Consider the following 12,487-nt stretch of genomic DNA (forward strand, 5'->3'; position numbering starts at 1 on the left):
TCCCGACCTTCTTGACGATTCCTTATTCCCAAACCTTTTAAACATTTTCCCAGTCTCCTTATCTGACCTCATGTATTTTCATGACAGCTGATTTCACTTGAAGATCTTGCATGTTCATTGATTAACCACTTTCTTTGTTTATTCGTGTCACTGAAAATAACCTTTTCTGCTGGGGATATCCCTCTTCTTTTGTGGCATAGCTCGAAAACTAGCATTTCCCCGACCTTTTAGTCTCATATGAATTTCCCAAATCATGCCCATTGCTCTCCGCGTTGTTCTTTATTGATTTGTCCACGGGCCTTGGACTTGAGGTCTATAACCTTTGATTTCGGCGAGCATATCCCTCTTGACACTCGTCCATCCTTTTGTCAGTTCCCTCTTGCTGGGGGATATCTTTCTTGACACGGCCTCGCGTTTGTTCCTTACGGACTATACCACTTGGATGTACTAGTCAGATCCCGTCTTGCATAATTGGAAAGCTGATGGTAGATTTTGAAGTCATTTCTCACTTGTTCTGACCAAACAGACTCTACTAGGGAATTTTTCTATGATAGGAGAAAGATAAAAAGGAACAGAATAAAATACAAAGGAAAGAGATGACTCTCTAATGAGGAAACTATAAAATAAAAACCTATCAAATGCGGATACCAACTCTAATGGTCATGACATGTACATATGGCCTATCCTCCGTCGTTAATCGCCTTTCACAACTTTCGTCTAGTGATTTCCATCTGATTCTCAATCTTTATTCGACTTGTAGTGCCCGAAGAGTTTTCACTGTCAAACCTCTCTCATTTTATTTTTTCTCTCAGCTTTCATCGCCTTATGGTGCCCGTGAAGATTTTCACCGATAAGACTCTCTCATTTGTATCACTTTCCATCTAGGGATTGGGGTGCTACCTCTAGACCCTCTCATATTTCTTTTCTGTTGGGATCAGAGTCTTTTCTGCTGGAGATCAGAGTGTTCACCGGTAAGACTCTCTCATTTGTCTAACTTGGCATCTTTTGAAGATTGATCAGAAGGTTTTTCTTTGGACTGTAATGTAGGATTTTGGATAGGCTAAAAAGGTTTTTAAAGGCTCAAAACAAATCAATTTGGGTTCAAAATTTACAACTTTCGGAACCGGATTTCTTTACATCAAGCACAACTTCTGCCCCAGTTTCTTGCTTGGGGATTTTTTTTTATTTTTTCGTTACACTATGATACACTATGCACACTATGACCGAGTCGTGAAGCGCCTACGTATCCTCTTTGAGGAATCAGGTCAAACGTAGTTCTCAATTCCTCTTTATTTTTTTTATTTTTTTTCATTTACATATTATTTCTTTTCTTTTCTTTCTTTTTCTCATTTCTTTGTTTTTATTTTTGTTGTTTTTGTTGCTTTCTTTTCCTTTTTTTTCCATGCTCATGTTTTCTAGTCGTTGCTACTGATTCCGAATGAGGGGTATGAAAGAAAACCAATAAGGCTCAAAGGGTTAACAAAGGATAAAGTGTTTAGATAGCAGAATAAAATGCCTTCGTCATTCCAATCTTCAAAACATGCCAAGTACAAACAGCACAATTAAACAAAGATTTGTAGCCTCTTCTGATGGTGCTGGACTTGATAATTATATTCACACATTTGCTTTTTCATTTATCATCTCTAAAGTACCGTTGGGCAACACTCTCACTCTCGACCCTCATGTCAATTTGGCGAATCCTGCCTTTAACGGTTTTCTTTATGTTTTACTTGTCCCAGTTCCATATGACTCGAGCTCCGAATAATCTCAAACCGTCCTTATTTCTTTTAAATGTTCTGATCACCTTTCAATGGTTTTATGAATAACTTTTAAGATTAGGCCCAAACTGTGTGCACATGTCATGTCACTAGAATCGGCTCTGAACAAAATGATAAAAGAACTAAACAAAAAGATGACTGGAAATAATAAAAGACCGGATTTTGCATTAGACTAACGGTGAAATGGTTTGAATAACAAAACAAACAAAACAACTGGGGTACAACCTAGGAACAAACCAAAAACGAACCTAGACAATACTAAACAAACCATTATGACAAAATGGAAGGATAAGAGGGTTTGACACAAGACAATATTCGGATTACAACCCTGCAAATAACCCGGACAACAGAAATGATAACAAAATGAACCACCAAAACTCCTCCCTGACCAACCAAGAAAGGAGTGTCTTTCCAATTGCCAAGCTCGGCATCTTAGCCCCTGAATTCGGCATCAACATTACTGGGACCTCCACCAGCTTCCATCTCGTTGTTCTTAACAAATTGCTTTTGGGTTCCCTTCGCAGGCTCGTTCTTAAGAGCCACCTCTGATGGCACTGAGAACTCTACAACGCGCGGACCTTCGAAGATCTCAGAAGACTTCTCATATTCCTTTTCAAAACAAGTCATATTCGACATATTCCTCTCATTACGACTAGGCGACGGACTTTGGCTAGTGTTTGTTGCATCTGGATTTTGCATGACAATGTCACCTGCATCAATAAGCTTCTGAATTGCTTTCTTTAGAATCCAACACTTCTTTGTGTCATGCCCCGGGGCATTTGAGCAATATGCGCACGTTTGAGAAAAATCAAGCTTCTTTGACAGAGGGTTTGGCATTTTTATCTGAATCGGCTTGAACATGTCCAATTGCTTCAACTTTTGGAACAAACCGGCATATGATCCTCCAACATGGGTGAAAGCCTTTTCTTTTTTCAGCAACCTCTCCTTCTTAAATGCTTGATTGGGCCGGAAACCTGATCCATAGGGCTTTCGGTAGGCTCGTGAGGGTGGATAAGCATTTTGTGGAGCTGGGTCCTGGGAAAGGGAAGCATGTTTTTGGGAGTCCCGTGGAGAAAAGTAGCGTTGGGGAGGGGAGTAGCGTTGATGAGTGATGGAGCTACTCGGGTGGCTGGGAAAGTTGTTATAAGTGGGTTGAGATGGAGAGTATGGGGGATCATCCGTTATTATGTTAGGTGCTTGGGTAAGGACAGAGTTCAAGAAGCTAGGCGGTGGTGGGGGTGGTGCTTTACCAGTCATCCATGCCTGATACATGTCTGCCACATGTTGTCTCAACATTTTTACCTCTTCTACCAACCCACAGTCATGTTCAACCAAACACTTTCGGGCATCGGTACCAACCCACTCAGTTCTGTTGTTCTCTGCCATTGTCTTTTGCCTTTGTGTTGAAGGGAAGCGTTACTTTCAGGACCACAACCAACCACCTTTCTAAAGATTGAAAAGGAACAAAAATGAGAAGCAGCTTGTTAGCGTTAGGGTTTTCAACAGATAAGAAAACACACATTTAGGGATGCAGTGCAACTAGGCAATTAACCCTTTTCTATCATGCATTTGCTTTGGTTATGTGTGTCATTCCGGCTTCCTGTAATTGTGCTCCCTTTTTTCTTTTTTTCTTTTTTCTTTTTTTTTAATGGTGGTCGAATCTTATGTGGATTGCCTACGTATCATGTCCCCGCATGAATAAGGCCGAGCGTAGTTCTGCCCAAAAAGATAAACAACAATAAAATATATTTTTTTTTTTGAAATTTTCAATTTTCATAATAAAACAAACATGATTACAACGGTTTAAAAACTGACCATACTAACAGATTTTGACGAAAAAACGACCTACAGACTTGAAAATCAAAACATACCATACCCTAATCAAAAGAATTACAAACTCAAAAACAAACGGCAAGATTCCTTTCCCTATTTGCTAATTTTAACCAAATGGTTGTTTTTTCAAACGTGGCCCCTTCCTAATTTCACATGAATTTTGAGGTCGTGGAGGATTATTTTATGACACTACAAACTGGTCCATTCTTTTACAAAAATAGCCTTTCGATAACTGAAAGATACTCTAAGGTTATCTCGGCAAAAACGGTTTAATACATCTCCGAAGCTGGAATGGTTTATTTTGACTAAAAATCTAAGTGGTATTTACTTGACCACTGACTCTTTTTTTTTCAAAATAAAAAGGCCAGGTTTTGCAAAGAAGGCCTTTTAGCACCTTGGCGGTGAAGATTTTACGGCTGTGTGGGTCAATCGGCCAGAAAACTAAAAAGGGACCTAAGGTGGCCGTTTATGCAAAGTCAACCTTCCGACATCCCTTTCGGGAACATTCGGCTATATTTGACAAAAAGCGGCATCACCCGACTTATTTATGACAAAAATTAAAATTTTGACACACATTTTTTTTTGTTGCTATTTTTGCAAAAGGGGGGGTTGGACCCGATGAGGGCTGCCTACGTATCTCACATCCTGTGAGAATCAAACTGGCGTAGTTCGGGCAAATTAACTGAACTATTTTAAAACAGGACTTAGCCTCGGGGACGTAGATTTTTTTATTATTTTTTTTATTTTTGGCAGCAAATAACAAAACCACTTTCAAAGCACGACTCTTTTCATTTTTATTTTTGGCATTTTCATAAACAAATAAAAAAAACTATTTTAAAAATAAGACTCTTTTTCATTTTTATTTTTCATGGCAAGACAAACTATTTTCCTTTTCTATTTTTGAAAACAAGACAGAACAACGACTCTTTTTTTTTCTATTTTTCCTTTGCTTTTAGTAAAACAAATTAATAAAACATTTTTTTCATTTTCTCAAAATTTCGACAGAGTTTTGACAGTATTTGGGCATTGGGTTTTTCAAAAATAAACAATTAACTCCCTAACCGCTATTTCTCTTTTTTTTTCTTTTCCTCAATTTCACAATATTCCTGATATTCAAAAGCCGGTCAGCATACGGGCGCGAGACAAATAAATGAACGGAAAACAAATAGGATGCATCAGGATGGTCTTTTCATTTCAGGTTGCTAGTCCTAGACGGACCCAACCCCTGTGTTGAGTCCCCTAAGTCGAATGCAACGTGATGCAAATAAGCGTTCCTACTAGGGATCCAGCATGAAGTCACGTTATTCTATGTTCAAAACCTGGGTCGGTGTTCTAGACAGTGTACCCGAGCGGACAACTCGAGTTGAGGAAGGAGCTCCTTTCCGGGAACCAAAAGGCCAGCCGGCTTAGAAACTTTCCGAGCCTCTTTTATTTCAGGGTATGACACTAACAGAATAGGGAGTCTCAACCAGTAAGCACATCCCCAGAGGTAAGAAGAGAAGGGTTTCGGCACAGTTTATATACAATTCAGATAATATCAAAGCGGTAAAAGCAACATTTAGCACATTGGGCCCAAACATGTAACAAAATCAGATAAAATCAAATATAACAATTTATCCAAGCTCGAATTTCTAACCCTGAACCAGTGGTTCTGGATAAAGTCCCCAGCAGAGTCGCCAGAGCTGTCACACCTCCTTTTTCACCCGCACCACCTCAAAGGGGGCGCGGAAGGGAGTTTTTTCCAATTAAAGGACAATCGAAATGGGATTTATTTATTTATTTCAGAGTCGCCACTTGGGAGGTTTATGATGTCCCAAGTCACCGGTTGAATCCCGAATCAAGGAAAAGAATGACTCTGTTTAACAGTCTACGCATCAGAAATCCGGATAAGGAATTCTGTTAACCCGGGAGAAGGTGTTAGGAATTTCCGAGTTCCGTGGTTCTAGCACGGTCGCTCAACTGTCATATTCGGCTTGATTATCTGATTTTATACAAATATGAAATTATGTGCAGATTTTAACTCTTTACCGCTTTCATTATTATTATTATTATTATTATTATTATTTTACAGAGAATTGCAACGTTGTGAAAATGTATCTCGAACCACGTCACAATCAATGTACTCGTGGTCGTCGATACACTTTGACTCCGTTGAGATTTGGATTTGGGTCACATCAATGTACACCAGCATTTAAGAAATTAAATTATTAAAGGCGCGCCTAAAGCGACTAGCGCATTATTATTTTTGAGAAGGCCGTGAAATCTTGCTAAAACGGCCCATCCGAAGTTCAATTAATTATTATTGAGGGCCCCGTAGCTTTCGTTTTATTTGGCGAGATTCGTCTCATTTATTTTAAAAGGGCAATCCTAAAGTGACTACATTTCTATTAAATTTGTTTCTAAAATAAAGGGAGGAATCCTAGTTAATAATATTTCCTGACTCATGTTGCAATTAACCTTAACTAATTATCTATAATCATTCAAATATCCAATTATCAAAAAATGCAAGTCCAGAATCAATTTCCAAACTTATTTCCTTTAACAGAGTTAATCAACAAACTATTCTAGGCTAATTAGTGATAAGCAAATCCAACAGTCAAATTACACCTCCAGTTTTAAACTAACTCACAATTACCATTACTAAGTACAAAACAATATGTCTCCGGGATTACATTGTCAATTATTAGGACGAGTGAGGACTGTGAATCACAAGATCGCTTTATGTTTTGAATAACTTCTGATTTTTAAAACTTAACTACACTAAATGAAATTAAATTACCACATGTCTTAACAAACTATCAAATGTCCCGAACAGTCCATAAGTTCAACAGTCCAAACCAATCTAAATCGTTGTAAAACAATTTTAATTACAGTCCAAACTACTACAATCAATTATGATAAAATACGGCAAGAACTAAAGCTTTCAATGAAATTATATTTCCATTTTTTATTTCATTCCAACTGGACAGCTACATGGTTTGAGATTCAGGACATGTACCTGGAAATGGCAATACAAGAAGAAGAGAAGGAGGAGTCAGCAACAGTAATAACACAGCAACGCAATAGCAACCCAACAGCAGCAATTCGAACCAAATTCGAGGCCCGGGAAAATTTGAAGAAAACCAAACAAGCTCAATAGAACAACCCCAAAAGTTTGTAAAAGACTAAACAACAACAACCAACATCACCACAAACAGACTCAACTACGCGTGTATTAAACCCAAAACTAAACTCGTCTACTACTTTTTTTTGTTTTCTCTTTCTAAACTCTCTAGCACTCTCTTAAGATTTTCAGAAAAATGTTCAACCCCTTTCCAGAATGTCTTCCTCTCAATATTTTCGGAATTCCCCCCTTTTTCTCAATATCCAGCCCCCTTATTTATAGCCAAACTTTAAGCATTTAAAATTAAAATCTCACCATCTTTCACCCATCCCCCTTTAACTTTCACTACTTAATGTTTTGTCCCCCACTATATTAAACAAATATATTAGTTCTCACTAACACATATCTTTTCTTTATTTAATTCCATTATTCCCTACTACCGCATGTCTTGTCCCCCACTATATTAAACAATGTATTAATTCCCCACCATTATGTCTTGTCCCCCACTACGTATTAAAATATATTAATTTAATATTATTAGTACCTAGTGGATGGAGCACTCAGATTAAATAATTGTTCAAATTTTCAATTCCAAAAATACCCCTCTGAAATTGCTGAAATTACCATTTTACCCCTAAAAATACTGCAATTTACCATTCTACCCCCATCAGCTATAACCAATTCACCTAATCAATTCTAACCAAAATACAGCAAATATAACCAATTCCTAATCAAATTTAATCAACAATTTCAAACTAAATGATGAACAACAAAGAAACAACTGGAATTATTTTGACTGAACAATATTTTTTAACAACAAACCTACTTTCAGATTCAACAACAATAACAAATTGAACATAACAAACAAGTAGATTCAAATCACTAAACTCAATAATCAATTGAACTTTAAATTAAATCTAACAAAATTACAACCAACAACTTCTATATTAAACTAAACAAGAACATAATACAATCTGAAGAAATAATTAAAAAAAACGATAAACAACGAACAAGAAAAGAATCAAACATATACTGATTTCAAATCCGAGAATATCAAACAAAATACGGGAAAAAAATGAAACTTAAACTAACTAACCGGAAATAAACAACGACGAACTTGAACGGAAACAAAAAACTCGAACCAAGACTGCCAACGACCTCGACGTGAGATGAAGTTGTTGCTGCTGGACGACCTCGACGATGGTTAACGTGAGCGGCTCAGCTGCTGGTGGGCGACGAGGGCCGTGACTGGTCGACGCACGAGTGAGCTAGGTTGCTCGACGAGCAAGAACGCAGCAGTGGGGCGTTGGGCTGCTTCACGTAGTAGAAACGATGGCGGATTTGGGTGGTATATTGGTGGCGTTGTATGTGTTGTTCACAGCTGGAAGACAAAGCAGGAGGGGGGTCGTTCATGGCGACGTGAAGACGAAGCAGAAGAAGGTGCAACAGTCATGGAAGCTCGACGAGGGCAGCAACAATGGTTGACGCAGCAGCGATGGTTGCTCGTCAATGGCGGACGTGAGAAGGAGGCTGGTTGCTGCTGGTTGGGCGACAAAGCAGCTGCCATGATGAAGAAGATGAAGACGAAAAAGCAGCAAGGGTGGAGCTTGGGGGTCGACGCAACTCGTCAATGGCGGACGAGAGGGGGGGTCAACTGGTTTTTTCCGGTGATTGAAGGGGTCATTTGGAGGTGAGGAAAGAGATGACGACATGAGGGGTCTGTTTGGACGTGAAGATGGAGGGGAATTGGCAGCCATGGGAGGGGCTTGGGGTATTTGGAGAAGATGGAGAGAAAAGGGGGGGCGGATGATTTTTTAGGGTTTTTGTTTTTTTAGGGTAATGAAAAAAAATGAAAATGGGGGTTGGGATTAGTTTGGGTTATGGGGAGGACTGGGTCGGGTCAACCCGATGAGGTTTTGGGTTGGGTGGAGGTGTTTTGGGCCTATATTTAGAATTGAAGAGGAGGCCCAATTCCGATTTTCTTCTATTTTTTGTTCTCTTTTCTTTTACTTATTAATAAAACTAAAATGCTAAAATTAAATTATAAAAACCAAAATTATCTTAAAATACTAATTAACTCCTAATAATAATTATCACCCAAAATTAAACATCAAATAAAAATAAAATCACACAATTTGGACATTAAATGCTAAAAATGCAAGAGATGCCTATTTTTATAATTTTCATTCTTGTAAAACAAACTTAATTACTCATAATTGCAAACCTAAATCCTAAATGCAAATGCGACATATTTTTGTATTTTTTTATTAATTTAGCAAATAAAACATGCACAAACAAAAATGCAAACAATACAAGAAAAATAACACAAAATTCACAACAATTTCAAACCTAAAAATTGTTTTATTTACGGAATTTTTTTTTGGGAGTGATTCTCATATAGGGCAAAAATCACGTGCTTACACTTATGTATTTTAGAAAGAGTTTCTATAAATTGAGTTAAATGCCATATTTGGGCCTTGTGCCAGAGCTGTTTGGACCCTTAGGTGCCTTCTCTTACTATCCTCTCACTGTTTTTGGTTGAAAATCTATACTGAGCTCAGTCTTGTTACACTTATTGATTTCATAACTCAGTCTTCATTATTCTATTTTGATGCATATAAAATATTGTTTTTGGTTGAGTACCCTGTTTTTACTGAGAGCCCGAGTGGCTTGAGAGGTTTATGACCGAGTGAGGCTAAGGGCCTGATTTGTGAGGATATTTATGAGATCGGGTTGCACGCCGCATCATATTGTTACTGATTCATGATTGATGAGGCCGATGTCCTGATTGATTTATGCCACGAGATGGCTTGATATAGTGCTTGGGCTGAAGGAGCCCCTCCGGAGTCTGAACACCCCCAGTGAGTGCGGGTACTTTGAGTGAGAGTGATGTGAAGTATGCGGGGGGGGGGGGGGGGGGGGGCTGTATACGAGTGACTATGAGGTTGCCCGAGGGGTTGTATATGAGTGATGTTTTGCCCGATGAGCTGCTTATGAGTGATGTTTTGCCCGATGAGCTGCTTATGAGTGATGTTTAGCCCGAGGGGCTGCTTATGATTCCATCATTTTTGCTCACTATTTCATTGAGCCTCTGTTGGGAACTGTTGAAAACATATCTTCAAATTATTTTTACTGAAACTGAGTTTAAACGAATGATTTGATTCAAACTCTTCTTTTAAAAGCCTGTTGTACTTTTACTGAGATTTTATGATATGAACTTATATGCTTTATTGCTCGTCACCGCTTCTCAGCCTTTATTTACTTTGGTTACTTACTGAGTTGGAGTACTCACATTACTCCCTGCACCTTGTTTGCAGATCCAGGTGTATGAGGACCCGGTAGCAGCTATTGACTAGTCCAGCTGTAGATTCTTCTCGGAGTTGGCAAGATAGTGTAAACACCTAATTTTTGCACTATTTTAACACCTCCTAAAGTTATTAGTATTTTGTTATTTTAATTATTTTTCTCAATTTTTGTGACTTTAATTGCATATTTCCTATCATAAAATACTAAAAAAATAGTTCTTTCTTCATTTATGCATTTTAAGAATTAACTAGTTGTTCAGTTGGTGAATTAATCTAGTTAATTGATCATTAGAATAAGTTATTTAATTAATTTATTTGTGTAAAATTAGTTTAATAAGTAAGATTAAGGAAGAAATTTGGCCAAATTTGAAAGTGTCCAAGAGTGCAAAGATAAAGGGCTACCATTGAAAGGGTCTGAAACTACGTAGTTTTGCCTCAAAACTACGTCGTTTCACTAAATGAAACAAGATCAAATCATACTCATCCATTCCATCTTGATCCAATGGATCTCATTCACTCTTGGCTTAGGTATTTAAAGCCTCAAAAATCTGAAAATTGTCCTCATTTTCACCCATAATTCTTTTCTCCTTCTTCTCTCTTCTCTCTCTCTTCACTCTCTCTACGCCGCCCCAGCTCCGCCCACCGCCGCCGGCCGAAAATCTCCGCCACCTCCAAACACCTCCAAATTCACACCATGTAATCTCCACAACTTCCTCTTTCCATATCTCCAAACCAAATCCTTCAAAAATCCCTCAAACTCCTTGAATCTTAGATCTAGGAAACTTTCCCGTCACTTTTTTGCCCAAATTCTTGAAGCTCCAACCACTACCACCCCACAATACTTACATCAATGGATAGAGCTCCTCAAGACCTAACTATTGATACCAATTTCACCCTGAAAATCCGGCGATCGAAATCCGTTCAAATTTCGGCGACCTCCCCGAACACCCTCTTTTGGCATACCACCATTTTTTCGGCCACTTGAATTATAAAATGGTAAAAATCCTATTATTTTTCGTGGCTGATTTTTTATTTTATTTTTATTTTTTCAGATTTTATTTTGTCTATTATTAATTATTTTAGCATTAGTTTTTGAAGTTTGAAATGTTAAATTTTCTATTTTTGCACTTGTTGACGTACTAAAATAGTTTTGTGTTGATAAAAGTGAGGTAGTGAATAATACTTAGGAGTATATGGTACTTGTTTGGTTGTTTATTTACTGCTTCAAGACTCTTTGAGTACAACACTCAAAAGTCAAATTATTTGGTAAGAAAATGTAGACCTTTGGATAGTGTTTGAATAAAAGTGTGTCTTTGAATAGTGAGAACAGATTTTGTTTGAAATACTTGACAATATTTGAACCAGAAAGTCTGGCATTTTGAATTTAAGAGCAGATTTTGGAGAAAAATCTGTCAAAAAGATTGATTTTTAATTTTTTGAAATAGCTGATTGTTTTGATATATAGGAGGACACTCCATCTTATTGAGGTAGATCTACACAATAAAAAGAGAAAAAAATCAGTAGCTATAATATCCCTTAGCAGCTTTTGTGAGTTGATTCTTAAGTGAAAAACTTGTTTAAGGAAAATAGAGTAGTCTTGAAAGATTTTTTCTAGAGTTACATAATTGTACTGTTTTGCTGGGGTATTTCTAGTTTATTTTCTTGGGTTTGAATCTGCCGGTTGTCGCTGTCTTTTGCTGTTGTTGCTGCCCGTTTAATTGTTTTGCTGTTGCTTTTGGAAAGAGCCGACTCTGCTGTATTTGTTCTTCTTTCTGCTGTCCAGGTAATTTTCGGACCATGTAAACTCATAAAATCGAGTTGGAATGAAAGATAATGACGCTGGGAAATATTAGTAGCTTTATCCTTCTATTGTAATTCATTTTTATATGCTCTTGAATGTTTGATAATGTTATAACGATATGTTAGTTAATTAAATTGTGTTAAGCATCTTTAATTATTTTTATTTTTGCAAAGCATTAGATATAATTCCACTGGCATTTGGTTGTTTGAAAGGAGCATATATATTAAAATTTGAACCTTTATAGCCATGTTTGTCCCATTGTTGCCACCAAGCTAAGTTTTTTTTTATTATTATTATTATTATTATTATTATTATTATTATTATTATTATTATTATATTTTAGAGTCCCAATAATCTTTTTTTTATCTCTTAAAAAATACTTATTTAGTAAGGTAGTTAAGTTGTAGATTAGAAAGACAATTTGTAAATTTATTTTTGTAAATAGTTGGCTACGGATTGCAAATAGCAAGATATGGCCAAATCTGTAACATAGCTTTAAAAGGTCATATATGCAGATTTAAAGTCCAAAAGCATATGAGCTTTTGGATTTTGTTTTGGACATGAGCCTATTTGACTCCATCAACCCAATAGTGGGCTGCCTCATTCAATGTCAAGACAAACCCACATCTTACTAGTTTTAAGCAATGTCAATTGATAATTTTCTCTC

At 37.2% G+C, this 12,487-nt stretch overlaps 1 long non-coding RNA gene across 1 annotated transcript; it reads left to right on the top strand.

Moving 5' to 3' along the window:
• The first annotated feature begins 10,582 nt into the window (after nt 1–10,582).
• Nucleotides 10,583–11,954, top strand: LOC138868225 (uncharacterized). The gene is made up of 2 exons (XR_011400014.1): nt 10,583–11,015; nt 11,803–11,954. It is a non-coding gene; the product is annotated as an uncharacterized lncRNA (long non-coding RNA).
• The last annotated feature ends 533 nt before the right edge of the window (nt 11,955–12,487 follow it).

This window comes from Nicotiana sylvestris, chromosome 5, assembly GCF_000393655.2.
Source record: "Nicotiana sylvestris chromosome 5, ASM39365v2, whole genome shotgun sequence".
In the NCBI taxonomy this organism is placed as follows: domain Eukaryota; kingdom Viridiplantae; phylum Streptophyta; class Magnoliopsida; order Solanales; family Solanaceae; genus Nicotiana; species Nicotiana sylvestris.